Source organism: Pinus tabuliformis, chromosome 2_1, assembly GCF_031772625.1.
Source record: "Pinus tabuliformis cultivar Carrire ecotype Pingquan chromosome 2_1, CPIR1, whole genome shotgun sequence".
Taxonomy (NCBI): domain Eukaryota; kingdom Viridiplantae; phylum Streptophyta; class Pinopsida; order Pinales; family Pinaceae; genus Pinus; species Pinus tabuliformis.
Window position 1 is genome coordinate 300,398,812 of NC_142299.1, and position 12,554 is coordinate 300,411,365.

Here is a 12,554-nt window from a genome sequence, read left to right on the forward strand (position 1 = left end):
AGCAACCATAAAGCCATGCAGACTAAGAACGATGGATTTCATTCTAATTTTTTGTATTATTATAATTTTGTTTAAGAAAGGAATGGAAAAAAAAAATGTAGGTTTCCTAATTGTGATAATGAATTAAGAAAAAGATGTTGAAAGCAACAACGTTGCTATAACAAACGATAAGGGAGGGATAACAGAAAGTGGGAGCGTTGTCTTCCCTGGTTAGACTACTATTCATTGATTAGTAATATTGTTTCCTGTTCCAGTGGTTATAAAACCCAGAACCTATTAGCTTGTATATGCACTCTCTCTTTTGGGCCTTTACGTAATGCTTGCTATTTTATCATAAGTTTACGGGAAGGGAAGAACGAATATGGCACTCGACTAATGATAGCTAAGGTTGTAGTGTTGTTTCATAGTTGCAACCACCATCGTGCCTGCTCTCGGTATGAGAGATGTCGAGGTTACGAAGTTGACGATAGTGTTGTGGTACTGACAGCTGTGCAACAACAAATCCATAGTTGCTAAATGCTTGCGGCAGCTCTTGAATCCCAACGCCCCTCCTCCTGCGGCACTGTTCACACATTATTAACGAGCCCAAGCTATCCTGATAGGTAATTAACGTTATGCCCTTTTGAAATAATTAGCGGAAAACTATGTTTGAGGTTATTGTGTTCTTGCAATGTCATTGTTAAATCTCATTCATTTTGTTCTGGTTACACATGGATAATCAAGTGTGAGCATTTTAAACTTAAAAAATATGTCAGCTGGATAAGGTGAACATATAAACTTATAGAGACTGACCGGGGTTATAAAATCTGCTTATAGATGCAGGTTGAAGCTTACAGTATGTTTTTGGTCTCAGTAATTGATTCGATTTCCCTATTCTGATCTAACCAAAAGTCTCTCATTGATTATTTGAGGAAAAAAGGAATGGAGAAGAGAATAAAGCACCTGGTGCAGATGCATTTCTGGTTGGTAAACATGGAGAGGGAATGGATTTTTCCTCTCACAACAATGACGCTTGTGTCATTATTTCAGGGATTAGTTGCAACCCTTTTCACGGGTTCAAAACAATGGCGTGTATGCAGTCCTATCATATTTTGTTTCAAGGAAGGGGAAACGAGGTTCCCAAAGCAGTTTCCATAAGCAATTTCCATGGAATTATGTCCAAGCTGTTGTGGAAAATTGTTTTACACGTGAGAAAAATACATGTGTTTTGAGAAACATTACCACGGTATCTATGAGTACAGGTACTTTCATTGTTTAAAATATAGGGTTTGAACTAAAAAAATGTTTTCCCCTAGGTCTTCTTATTGGTGAATCCTCTTAGATTACTGTATACACTTTTGCTTCTATTTTGTATTGTGAGTTGTGCGCTTTGATTTTATTTTTGACACCCTATTAAGGTTGATTATAGATTTTCCTCTTGTGATAATGTCCATTCAATGGTTTTGAAATAACGTAATTATTTTCTCACTCGTTGGTGTGCTATGCTAGCAACAAGTTTCATGTGAAACCTGGGGAAATATAAATATATGAATGAACTAAATTATAAGGATGATATCAACTCGCGACACTGTGTTTTTGAATTTGTGGTAACTCACTGGTTAATGGATGCATATCACCGCAAAGGATCCACAAACTACCAACCACGCAAGGTGTCTATTGTCACCAATCAGTGGATGGCTTCGAGCTTTGATCAATAGCCTTCTCTTTGATTGATTGAATGATTGATTTATAAGTTCCCTTAACCAAAAATGGATTTGAAAATGGCATAGCACTACTTCTGTTTTATAATGGCTGTGGGTTCGCAAACTGTCAAACTAAAATGGCAAGAAGAAAATAGGCAAAAAGTTAAATGTTTGAAGTGGCTGGAGGATATATAATCAAATAGACTGAAAAATTCATAGAAAAAAATAATCTTTAATAATATTAAAGATTAAACCATTCAGGAAAATAATATAAACTGTTCTACAAGATAAGATATCTATACTCTAATATATCCATATTCGTATGTCTTACGATGTTCTCTTATATCCATATTATATGAAATATGAGTTGTGTTTTTTCTAAGTCAATGTGAGACTTAAAATTCCCTTATTCTATACAAATTTAAAAGTTAAAATTACGAAAAACTTTTCTCTGAAATGTATATAATGCGTTGTTTTGTTGATAATGAGTAAAACTCATCAAGAGATATTGATTCCAGAATTTCGTGGCTATCAAGGCATTGAGCCCCTGTGAAATACCGCCGCGCCCCTTCTACCTTAATTCTTTCTAGTGAGATTTCGAGCTTGAGATCTCTCACAATAGATTGGTATCATTGGAATCTCTACAGTAGTTTTCCGTAGTTCAATGAACTCCTCAAAAAATGTTTATTGGTTCACATTCAGACCAAGAAAACTATGGAAATGGCAGCGGTGTGATAAAAAACAAACAAAAGGTTCGTCAAGAGAAATTGAATAGCAGTAGGAGCTCGTTGAGGAAGGTCATCAAGGAAGAGAGAACCCCAGAAATTGTAAGGGAGTCAGTACCTAAGTCAAATGGCGAGGCACTGATAAGAAAACTACAAGTTGTTCTTTGTGCCGTGCTCAAAGTGATACTCTCCGGGAATCAATTATTAATTAGGAGGCATTCGCCCTTCTCTCTTTTTCAAAATTGTATGCTTAATTTGAAAATTGTTTGCTGATTCGAAAAATGCAAATTTGATACAAAAAGTAGTCTCTGATCTTCACAAGACGATAGTTTCTCTCTACGGAGTTGCATGTGAATGGATTTAGAATGATGCAATTTAAATATCCAAATTTCCATCACCATTATGAAGAGATTTTTGGTTGTAGTGGATTATCTGCTGCAACATTATACAATATGAGGATGTTTGGATGGGGTAGGAAGGTGATCATGCCTGTGACAAGAAAGTGCATGAACATCTCATATTTTTTGGAGCATGAGATCAGGGTTAGATAAAGAAACTTATGAAGTAGGTATGGTCGAGCACATAAAACATGAAGAATTTGTTTTCTAAAGATGTTTGCTTTGTGAGTAATTCTGCACAAAGCACAATGAATGAGTTCATTAATGGTTTAATTGTATATTTCAAATTAGAATTGTTGAGGTACGTGCAACATAGATGTCAAAACTCTTTGGCAAGACTTGGAAATTCTACATGGAAAAAGTAGTTTGCATGCGGTTAAGAAAATAACTACTCAATGGAATTGTATAGAAGAGTTAAATCGTTATGATTTCTGAGGAAATTTTCTACCTGCAATTTTAGGTTATGTTATTGGGTTCACTTTTGATGTAGTTCTCCAAAACTTCCTTGCTTGAGCATGTGGAGATTGTGCTTCGTAGGTGAAGGTAAAATACATATATATGCATGATAGAAACTGGATGCGCATAAAAGGAAATTTAGGCAAAATTGATATTATGTTTTTAAATGAATGGTACAATAGCTGTATGGCTAAATAAAATCTCACCTAATACCTAAAAGGTGGAAAAATATGTGGATAAATTTTATGTTATCCAGGTGATACCATGAGGATGGTATTATAGGACGTACCACAAATGGACTATGTACAATAGTACATATGAGATCGTATGACTACATATGCTACAAGGTTGAAAAATGAAATGTGTGTTGATGTGTATAACATACCTTGTGTGCAGGTATGCATAGATTCATTAGTTAAATGTTGGCTTGAGGGGGCCTGAACCAGGTTTAGCGTTAGTTAGCCAAAGAAATCCCTACACTACTAGCCCTTTCAGCATCAATCCGTGGAGTGCGGACTGAAGTCTCACCCGAAGCAGTATGGGGGGATGCTGGAACCAATTTTCCGCACCCTTGAGATGGTTGTGATGTCGGTTTGTTCCAACTATACTTGCCTTCGCACAGGTTGCTTATCCCTCTTCTCTACCCTACCTTCGTGAAATGCTACAATCAGCTTTCATGCAGCCCCAACCAGGGGCGGAAGTACTTTCGCGCTGCTAGGGTAGCGATCTGTGATATCTCCCAAACTAGGGTAAGTACCTTACTTATCTTATTAACATATCTTAATCAGCTTTTCATAAATAGATGTTCTTACTTGCGTTCACTTAAACAATACAATTATACACATTCGCACATCATATAACCATTAGAAGTGAAATTCATACCCAATATATCAGATGCATAAAAAGGAAATAAATACACGGAAATGATAGGGTACTCTTATTTATTAATAATTCCTAATAATTATAGACTCGACTCGCCCTGCGCACTCAGCTGTAGAGGTTTGTGCACTTAGTTGCAGACTTCTAGGCCTCTACACACTCAGCTACAGAGCCTCTACCTACGTCACGCGCTGCTTGAGCCTTAGCCGCTGCTTCCTCTTTCCTTAGATTTTCTGCCAAGACTCAAGGACTGTGAATATCACATCTTCAGTCGATAGGTATGGTAAATCACGTCTTTGTAGGGTCCTTTCGGGCCCTGATGAAGACATGGTGGAAATCTGCTTTGAACTCTGCAAAGCTCTGTAAACTAGCATAGACTATGGGTGATAACCACGGCTTGTGATTGATCGCCATCTGGATATTCATCTCCATTAGCACCCAGAAAATATTACTTTCTCTGATACCCTGCGTGTCCTTGGTCACCCACAACGAAGCGTACTTCACTACCTCTGGAAGTTCTAGCACAGTCGAAGGGAATTGACTATCTTCGGGAAACTCCCATGCCATCAATACAATTGATAACAAGATCCATGCGTAATGAACGTTTTGTCCTGCTCCTGTGCCTCGTGACAGTTCGCAAGGAACTCACCGCATAGATTGTTCGCCCAGTTGAACTAGACTCCTTCTGCGCATGGGCCTATAGTGAAAGCACTGGTGCGGGCACCTCATCTGCGCGACACTTCCGCATCACCTTCCCTGCCAATATTTCTGTCACAACCTTGATTTTAGGGTTGTTAATGCTGGAGATGGCATACCCTCGCTTCTTCTTCTCTAGTTTGAACTTCTTCTTCATTACTTCCGCGAGGGCCAACTTGCCACCTTTTTCCTTTGAAATGTTGGCTGGATCCTCTCCTGAGTAAGGTATCCATGTAATCCAGTGAATCAGATGGTTTGTGATAGGGATGGGCTCCTCCAGCCATAAGCACCCTTCATGTACCAAGCAGAGCAGCTACCTGATGATGAAGACGATCACTAGGGCGCGATGATAATGTGGCACCCAGAGCAAGTTAAGCAACTCGGCTTTCTCTACACCTCTGAGCCATGTCTGTGGCTCCAATTGAATTGTTCCAACAGTCACATTGATCCTCTGGTGCATTAGCTTATCAATCTCTAAATGCGGGAACATCTAGTGGTTTGCGAGGTCCAAATCTTCAAATTTCAACACAGGAACCCGTCCCAAGTGCGGTCCCTCAAAAATAGTATCATCTGGGAGTAGCGGAGTTTGCGGAGAGCTCTTGCTCTCATCTATATCCTTCAGCACCTTGGCTTTACCCTTGCACGGAGGAACATATTCAAGTAACCAGGTAATAGGGTCCGCGCCCTAGGTTTCAACTTCCATCTCTACATCCTCCTCATCTACCAGGATTTCTTCAAATTCTTCTTCCTCTTCGTCCTCTAGATTGATGTCCTTCCCATTTTCCAGTAATGTGAGTTTGGTCCTCTATGGACTTCTGGGCGAGATGCACATCGGGATCATAACATGCTTATCCTTCCTAGGTCTCGGTGTTCTAGGTGATTTAGGGACCTCAACTATCGCTGCGGTGCTATCTAGCGCTTCTACTTCCGCAATTTCCTGCGTGGCTTCCTCGGCTATCACTACTCCTATGTCCATGGCTTCTTTGGGTGCTGACATAACTCTATTCCAAAATTCTTTCAGTGTCTTTGGTAGTTACTCAAACAAAGAATTCACTTTCAGAGTCTCGAATAAATTTCGGTTCATGAATACTTGAGTGCGCAACAACTCAATTCTCAAATTACCAAGTGTTTTTTGCTGGACAACCACCTGTAATTTATAGGGCCTTTTGAATTTGAATTCGACCGTTCCCCCCACATTCGACCCATTAATGCTAGATTGGCGAAATTTTTTCAAGAATCTAACCCATAAAGTTTGCCTTAAATGCCTGCCACCCACTCCATTTGGCCTAAAACCAACCATCAAATCATGAATAGTGACTTTAACGGTCACTTTCCGATAGACCTGCGCGCTAGCGCAGCTGTCTTCGTGCTATCGCGGACCCTATGGCACTTCAATGCTTCCCGGAGTCCTGACATCACGCAGCTCCCAGGTAGTGTAATTTATAGTCTTGCACCTCCTTTCACCTACATGGAGCGCTAAGACTGTGCCACTTTCATATAGTCACATTGCCGGATCACCGATGTATGGCTTCAAGCGACTGCCATTCACCTTTCCTGGGAAGGGTTCTCCATTCAACTTGACCAGCTGTACTGCACCACCGTCACTAATCTCCTTAATAATATACGACCCTAGCCATTGCATCTTGAACTTTCCAGGGAATTGATCAAACTTACAATCATACAAGAAAACTAGATCATTGGCCTTGAATGTACGCAACTTGATGTGTCAATCGTGCCATGCCTTTTCATGCTGCCTTTGGAACTGCTGGTGAAATCCTACCAAATATTATTCTTCTTCGAGCTCATCCATCTGCGAGCCTCTCTTCCAGGGCTCCGCGATCAGTTATACCTGTGAGCACTGCTATGTGCAAACTAGGCACGATGTATTCCATAGGTATTATGACCTCCACTCCATAGACAAGCCTAAAAGGTGTCTGTCCTGTTAGCTTCTTGCATGTTTTCCAATAATCCCATAACACTGCAGGTATGCCCAGGTCCCAATCACTTCACTGAGCATTGCATACCTTAGTCAGTGCGTTTTCAAGCACTTAGTTGAACGCTTCCACTGTTCTATTAGCCTCGGGTGATAAGGTGTGCTCTTTTTATGATACACTTGAAATTCCTCCGTTAGTGTGCTGATCATCTCATTCAGAAAGTGCATACCACGATCACTCATCAAGATCCTCGGACTTCCAAATTAGGTCAGTACATGTTCAAATAGAAACTTTGCGGCAGTCGCGCCCGTGCAATCATTCGCCAACTGCGCTTCTGGCCAATGAGTCAAATATTCCGTCACAGTGATAATATACCTCACGTTTATCTTTCCTTGAGGTTTAATAGGTCCTACAAAATATATTTCCCACTTTTTGAAAGGTTGCAACGTCATTTGTGGATTCAAAGGAATTTCATCCCTCCGCGATGGTTGGCCTGTTCATTAACATACATCACATGCCTTGCAATATGCTTTTGAATCCTGATGAAGGGTTGGCCACCACAACCCTGCGCGTAGAATCTTCTGCGCGGTTGCTCTTCCTGCATAATGTCCTCCTGTGGCACCCCCATGAGCATCTGAGAGGATGCTGCTTTGTTCAAACTCAGGTACATACCTTCGCGATATCTCATCATTCCCCATCTTGTATAGATGCCCAGTAATGCCAGAGAAATCTGCCACGCGCACCACTAATTCCTTCTTTTGCTGGACAGAGTATCCTTTCGGCGCAGTTCCAGTTGTTATAAAGTGTACTATATCCTCTAAATGTCCATCCGCAATGCGCACAACAAAGAGCTGTGCATCAGGTAATGCTTCCTCCAAACTGGTAGGTTCTTCCCCTGTCTTGATGCATGACAAGTGATCTGGTCCCGCATTCAATCGTCCAGGCTTTACAACAACTTCAAAATCATACTCTTGGAATAATAAGAGCCATCTACAAATTCGCGCCCCCAACACAAGCTTATTGACCAGGTACTTTAGCACAGAGTGATCTGTATACATCTTAAAGCGGCCTCCTAGCAAGTAGTGTCGATACTACTGGAGCGAATATACCATAGCTATCCCCTCGCGCTCAGTGGTGGAATAGTTCTTCTCTGCATTGGATAATCTGCGACTTACGAATGCGATAGGGTGATCTTAGCCTTCTCCACCATCATGTGTTAGTACTGAACCCAGCGCTATACACGACGTGTCGACATGTACATGAAACTCTTTCTTCTAGTTCGGGAAGACAAGAATCAGTGCAGTAACCATCTTTTCTTTCAATATATCCAATATCTTTTTACAGTCATCATTCTAGCAGAACATGACATCGTTGTTCTACATTTTTTTCCATCGGCGTAGTGATTTGGGCATTACCCTTGATAAAATTTCGGTAATATCCCGTGTGACCAAGAGTAGCGCGTAGCTTTTTCACACTCCTCAGCCCTTCGAAGTTGAGAATCACCGTGATCTTCACGGGGTCTACCATCAACCCTTGTCTGCAAACTACATGCCCCAATAGGTTCCCAAAAGGAATGAGAAATAGATACTTCTTGAGGTTGAGCGTGATTTGGTATCTTCGACAGGTATCCAACATCAGGCACAAGCTCGCTACATGGCGCTTAACCAACCTAAATACAGTCCAGTCATTGAAATAGACCTCTAGGAACTTATGAATATATTACTTGAATGCTGCAACAACCACACGCGAAAAGATAGCATGCGCATTCTTCAATCCAAACGGCATGATAGTATATTGAAAGCAACCCCATTCAGTCATGAAGGTTGTCTTGCTCCTATCCTTTGGCACGATTTTGATTTGATGGTACCCCGAGAACCCATCTGTGAAAGAATATGCTTCCTGACCACCTATATTGTCCAATACTTCATCCGTGAACGGAGTTAGGAAGGGATCATGCACACAAGCATCATTCAATTTTCTGAGATCCACGCATATCCTTATCTCATCCTTTTGCTTCTTCTCTTGCACCACCATCGGACTTACCCAATCAGATTCTTCCACAGGCTCAATGATGCCTGCTACGAACACTTTGTCTAGTTCTACACAGACCTTTTCCTTGTATTTTGGATTTAAGTGGTAAGGCCTCTTCTTAACTGGCTTCGTGTCGGGCTTTAATGTGATCTTCATTACTCCTAGATCTCCGATTATTCCTTTCAAATCCGTAAACTTGGTCAGGAATAAGTGCTGATATTCCTGGAGTAATTCAACGACCTTATCCACAATCGCGTCATCCTAGTAGTCCCCGATTTTCGCAAATTTGGGTTCTTCCTCCTTACCAATGTTCACCTGTTTATTTTTCACCGGCGTGGTTATATCAGGGTTCTCAATCTATGGTCGTTGAAACTTACGGTGGCATTCTTCTTCTGGCAACATAACCATTTGTTGGCTTGAGGGGGCCTGACCCAGGTTCAACGTTAGTTAGCCAAACAAATCCCTACACTACTGGCGCTTTCGACATCAACCCACGGAGCGCAGTCTGAAGTCTCACCTGAAGCAGTATGAGGGGATGCTGGAACCAAGTTTCCACACCCTTGAGATGGTTATGATGTTGGTTTGTTCCAACTATACCTGCCTTCGCGTAGGTTGCTTATCCCTCTGCTCTACCCTTTAGTACCTTTGCAAAATGCTACAATCAGCTTTCGCGTAGCCCCAAATAGGGCCGGAAGTCCTTTCGCGCTGCTAGTGGAGTGATCTGCGATATCTCCAAAACTAGGCTAAGTAACTTACTTATTTTGTTAACAAATCTTAGTTAGCTTTGCATAAACAGATGTTCTTAGTTGCGTTCACTTAACCAATAGAATTATACACATTCGCACATCATATAAGTATTAGAAGTGAAATTCATACCCAATATCTCAGATGCATAAACAGGAAATAAAGATGTAGAAATGATAGAATACTATTCTTTATTGATAATTCCAGATAATTATAGACTTGACTCACCCTGCGCACTTAGCGGCAGGGGTCCGCGCACTCAGTTGCAGACTTCTAGGCCTTTGCGCACTCAGCTGTAGAGCCTCTACCTACACTACGACCCAAAACTTAGGCTTCTATTTTAGAGCTATCTCTCATACATCTTCGATCTTAATCCATGATTCCCTACCTCTAACTACTTAGAGCTTAGCTAAATTAATGCGTCCTAGGGGATAAATTCCTAGGTAGGCTTAGGAGGTTTGTTACATTGAGAACAATTGAATAAAGGTGCATTAAATCTAAAGGCAACCTCTCCTGTGTGAACGGTATGCCGATTTTTTCAATGATTGTGTCTGCATTCTAAACTGTGTCTTATAACTCAACATTTACTTATATTGACCACTTGTTGTCATGACTGTGTTGCGTTGTATTTCATTGAAGGAAAGTGGTATTGATATGGTTAATGTGATTGTGTTGTTTTGAATGGTATCACACCACAGAATGGTATTACTATGTTGTGTTGTTTGATATGGCGTGACTGTGGCCCTTCAAACCACTTTCCTCATATACCACTCTCCCATACCACTTGACTCTTGATACCACTCCCTCACTCTCCAGACACTGGTTGCATGTCTGCATGAAACAAAACATGGGACTGTGCATTGGACTATTAAATGGTATGTAGATGATCTTTTGATGACAGGTAAAAATGAGAGCTATATTGCATCCATAAGGAAGGAATTGAGGAAATGTTTTGAAATGATAGACTTGGTGTATGTTCACTACTCTCTTGGTATTGAAGTAACTCAGCATCTGAAGGTTGTATTCCTCCATCAGAAGAAGTACATTGATGATATGTTGAACAAGTTTGGCATGGTTGAGTGAAATCCTTTGAATACTCCAATGGAACATAACTAAAAGCTGACATCCACTGAAGGAAAATAATTTGAGGATGCAACGAAGTATAGACAACTTGTAGGAAGTCTCAACTACTTGACTACTACCATACCAGACATTTAATTTGTTTTTGAAATCCTCTCCATGTTTATGAAAAAGCCTTGTGAGGGACATTGATGTACTACGAAATGGTTTCTAAAGTACTTGAAGGGAACTCAAGGCTTTGGACTTAAGTATACACAGGTCGATGACTTCAACTTGATTGGATACTCTGATTCAAACCTTGATGGAGATAAAGAAACCAAGGTATCTACTTTAGGTTATGCTATTAGTCTTGGATCAAGTGCTATCTCCTGGAGGTCACACAAATGATAAGTTCTAGTAGATTCCACAATTGAGGTAGAGTATGTGGCAGCAGCTGAAGCAACAAAGGAAATTGTGTGGCTCAGGAAAATTCTGGAATATTTGTAGGAAAAATAAGTGCATTCAACTCCTCTCATCATTGACAACACTTCTGCAATAAATTTGGCCAAAGCCCAAAGTTCCATGATCAAATAAAGCATATCAATACAACATACCATCTGATTTGACATCATGTTAAGGTCAAGATAATTCCCCTATGCCATTGTTGCACAAATGGGTAGATTGTAGACATCTTCACCAAAGCTCTTGGAAGAGAAAAGTTCAAAAGATTCATAACAATGCTTGGACTCACCAACATCGCTTTATATTAAGGGGGGAATATTGACACCTAATCTTTGGGATTAGGTAATCCATGTAAAATAATGTATATTGAATATAAGGAGAATTGGAATATGAAGAGACATTTGGAGATGAAGCCTAAGAGTCTTTCCCTCGTTGTATATATCTATGATCAGTCTTAATGAAAAATCATAATTTGCTTTGAGGAGTTACTTCCTGGCTTGACAAGATGAAGTGATTTAAAACTTAGCAAATATATATATAAATTTATATTATATATCAAAAAGTACATCTATACTAATTTTAAAGTAACATTAATTCTAAACATTAAAATGTTTCAATATGCAGATAACATATGGATAGCGTAAGTTTGAATTAAATTATTCATTACATTTAGTGTAGTTTATTCTTCGCTCCACTTGGAATGACCTTGGTTCTCCACATTCATTTTACTTGGCATGCATTTCTCTCATCTCGGTCTACCTACTCCCATGATTTCAAACTAGAAACATGGGAATGGAGAGATACACCATTTCTAGGAAAAACCAATACCAAGATATTAGTGAGGCCTACATATGAATCCCATTTAATGTATTTTGATTTGCATGAGACCTAGACAATTTCTAGGTAAAATTGGTTCTAACACAATTTTAAGACAATATTTTTATTCTTTCTAGTTTCACTTCCTACATTGAATATATTATGCTATGAAGTAACCACCCAAGTGCTTAGTTCTTTTTAATCAATTATTGGAAAGGTATGTAAGCATGATTTACTTACCTAAATCAATAGATTTAATAAGAATTTTTTGTCCCATCCAACAAGATATATTGAGTCAACAATAGCCATCCGAGGAGCCACCATGATAGCATAAGCAATAAATAGTGATACACATGCTAAGAAAGCAAATATTGCAAAAACAATCTGAATATGTGGGTAAAAATATTACCTTGAGATCCTTTCCCTAATATTCCGTCTCTCCTTCCCTACATAGATTTATTCCCTACTTTATTGATTGGTTGATCAATGGGATTGTGCAGCAAGCTAGATCAAGGTGATTTTTGTTTTAATAAATATTTTATTCTTTATTATCATAATAAATATTTTAATTAATTATCGCAAGGATCATAAAAATAGAATGAGCAGTAATACTTTACACTATAATTTCAATATTTGCATGTAAAACAATTGTCAAATAACACTATTTTGGCA